The sequence below is a fragment of the Zalophus californianus genome, chromosome 1 (assembly GCF_009762305.2).
Source record: "Zalophus californianus isolate mZalCal1 chromosome 1, mZalCal1.pri.v2, whole genome shotgun sequence".
Classification (NCBI taxonomy): domain Eukaryota; kingdom Metazoa; phylum Chordata; class Mammalia; order Carnivora; family Otariidae; genus Zalophus; species Zalophus californianus.
The window spans coordinates 167,207,199-167,211,062 of NC_045595.1; positions in this window are offsets into that span (position 1 = coordinate 167,207,199).

Here is a 3,864-nt window from a genome sequence, read left to right on the forward strand (position 1 = left end):
CCATTTTTCTTAGAGAAACATTCAACCAGGTGGTCAATTGCTTTGGTATGCAGAGCTCTGGGATAAAGATAGACTAATTTGCACAGGGAGCCCAGGTTCCTCCCAAGAAGTAAAAAATGGAAACACTAAGTTCTGAACCACAGCAATCTTGCAATATTGTTACACTTTTGGAAATGATTACTAGATTACTACTAGTAGTAGTCATAATGATAACAGGAACATACATTTTCTATAAATCTTGTAGGTGCCAGGTACTTTGTTTGTTATATGTTGTCTCATTTAATTTTCACAATGATAAATTCTATTATTATCTTTATTTTATAGATGAGGAACCTGAAACTCAGAAAGTTAGATAAAAGCTTAAGTCACTCAATTAAAAGAAGCAAAAGCAAATTCAAATCCAGTTCACATGACCCCAGAACTCAAAATCTTGATTAGGCACTCTATACATTGAACCCAAGTACATAGGGAAACCAATATAGGGTCTTAGACTGGAAATAAATCACCAGCAAGTGATGAACATCTACGAAACTGAATTAAGAGCCATCTTTAATAGAGGACACCATATGGCAATGAGAAACCCCAAGTAGAGGACCAATGAAAATTTGCAATTACCTCGGAAATATAATTGACAGCCTTTGGTATGAGAAAGTCATCTGAACAACTTGGGATAGTTTGGAAGGAGAAGCACTCAAATAAGAGATGCTAGACTTTCTGCTAATAAGGACATGTTGGGGCACCTGGGTGACTCAGTCGTTAAGCGTCTGCCTTCGGCTCGGGTCATGATCCCAGTGTCCTGCTCAGTGGGAAGCCTGCTTCTCCCTCTCCTGCTCCCCCTGCTTGTATTCCCTCTCTCACTGTCTCTCTGTCTGTCAAATTCCTTTAAAATCTTAAAAAAAAAAAAAAAAAAGGACATGTTGTAGCTTGAATGATTAATTGGCAAAATAAAGAATATGTGATATATTGCTACACCTAGCTGGCGAAGTGAATCATTTTGTATATATAAACCTAATCTATAATGTATATTCATACACTTTTGTGGATTGTGGATTTATAACTGCTTCTTAGAGGAAGGTGGAGAAGTTTAGAAGACAGCCATAGCCTTTTGAGTTGATGAAATAAATGGTAACTATGCTCTTCCATAATACAACGCAGGAGTTTTGTCAACTAGAAAGGATACATCTTAGAGTAAAGCCACTATGATATTTTGTATTTTCTTACTTTGGTATGTCACTTTGAATCAGAGATTAGTCAATAACTTATAACCTAGTGTAAGTTTTATAATCTTTTTTTAATTTTATTTTATTATGTCATGTTAGTCACCATACAATACATCATCAGTTTTTTACGTAGTGATCCACGATTCACTGTTTTCATAGAACACCCATCATTTATCCAACACTGATTTTTTTTTTTTTAATTTGAAGCACCTTGCTGTTACTTTTTGTTTAAAAAAAGAACACTGGTTTGGAATGAGCTTCACAATTTTATTCATGAGATATAACCATCCTTATATCAATAGTAACTGCTCAATTATAATTAATCATTTTAGAGAACATGTTACTGCTTCTTATAAATCAGCTGCTGCTTCTAATTTTACAAAGTGCGTTTCAATGAATTCCCATCTACACTGTTGTCAAATTTTCCTTTTTTTTTAATTTCCTTCTTAAATCCTTAGGGTTGGAAAGAATCTTAGAGATCCTCCAGCCCAATTTTAATGACAAAAAAATTGTCACTCAGACAAGTTAAGGAACTTATTCAAGATTCTATCTTTCATTAGTGGCAGACCTAGGGCAAAAAGCCAGTTTCCAGAGTATTCCACCAAGTGCACTTTCCACTACCTGTAAACTTCCCAAACCCCTACCTAGAATCAGAAAAAGCACATCCCATTCACAATTATGCATTCATTTTATTTTTCACTAATCAAGGCTAGGAGAATATCTAAGGCAAATCATATTACTCTAGATGATAAAAATATAAATATAGATATATTTGCCTTAGATATTTTAACTCTTTGCCTCTCCTTACCATCCTCCCGTAGCTGCTGCACAGACTGTAGTCTAAATAAACTGGAAGAAGGATCCCAGCATCCCATTCTCAAGGATCACTCCGGTTAGGAAGGCTCTCACTGAATGAATGATAATAATTTATTATTTCATCCAATATTTTTTAAAGATTTAATTTATTTTTTTGAGAGAGAGAGAAGGAGAGACAGTGAGAGAGTACAAGCGGGGAGAGGGAGAAGCAGGCTCCCCGCAGAGCAAGGAGCCCGATACAGGGCTCCAACCCAGGACCTTGGGATCATGACCTGAGCTGAAGGCAAATACTTAAGCGACTGAGCCACCCAGGTGCCCCTCATCCAACATTTCTAAGCACATAGTATTTTACAGACAAATTGGGGGGGTAGGGCTTGGGGTACTAGTGCAATTCTAACATCTACACAGTTATCAGTAAGCCCACTTTCCTAAAAATCCTCATGTATGTCTTATTTATATGATTTTTACCCCAAATCACAACTATGAAAAAAGTAGGTTGGTGATATTATGTAACATTAATGGCCCTAATTTATTACCCTTCCTGTATTCACATCCTTTGACATATGACTTTCCCGTCTTTCCTATGGCCATATGAGTCGTTCAGTGGAATGTTAACTGGTGTGATGGGACCAAAGGCTGGAAAGGCATCTGCCTGTTTGGGCTGGTTCTCTTGTACCCAGAGAGTAAGTGCATTTTAAATTTTAATAGATTTTTTTCAAATTACACCACGGAGTTGTACTATTTCTTCATATTGTTCTCATTAATAATAAAGTCCTCCAAATAATCCCATGAGGTAGTCACTATTATTATCCATATTTTACAGATGAGGAAATTGAGGTACAGAGAAATTAGGTGACTGACTTGGCCAAAGACATGGAGCTAATAAGTGGTGGTGTCAGGATTCAAATGCAGGCCCACTTTCTTAACCCTTTCACTGTGCCTCTCCCTTGTACTGCCTTGTGCAACCTTCACCACAATCCACTTTTTCATCTTGCCTAAATGAAATGCTATGCCCATTAAACATCAAGTCAACATACCCCCTTCTCCCAGCCTTTGGAAACCACCATTCTACTTTCTGTTTGACTAATATAGATACCTCATATAAGTAGAATCATACAATATTTTTCCTTCTATGATTGGCTTGTTTCACTTAGCATAATGTCCTCAAGTTTCATCTATGTTGTAGAATATGTCGGAATTTCCTTCCTTTTTAAGACTGAAGAATTTTCCATTGTATGTATATGCCACGTTTTGTTTATCCATTTACCTAGTAATGGATGTGGGTTGTATCTACATTTTAGTCATTGTGAATAATGCTGCTATGAACATGGGTGTACAATATCTGTACCTGTCCTTGCTTTCATTGATTTAGAGTATAGACCCAGAAGTTAAATCACCGGGTCATATGATAATTCTACGTTTATGTTTTGAGGAATTGCCATGACATTTTCCACAGTGGCTCCACCATTGTGCATTCCCACCAACAATGCACAAAGGTTCCAATTTTTCCGCATCCCTGCTAACACTTTTTTTTGTTTTTTTAATCAAAACACTAATGTCTTCTCTCAGCTCAGAAAAAAATATTCTTCTATTATCACTTTGATTATATCATTACTTCTAATCTCTCTAGTCTCTCCTTATAGATGTTTTACTGGGTAGATAATGGGATTTCTGAATGTCTTGCATGCCTTGTGAGTTTTTGTGCCTCATATACTAAATGACATCCTTCCAAGTTTCACAATTTTCATCTCTTTTCACACTATATTCTGAGGAAACTTCTTGGCTTGATCTTCCATAAAACTAATTTGATTTTCAACCATACCTATTC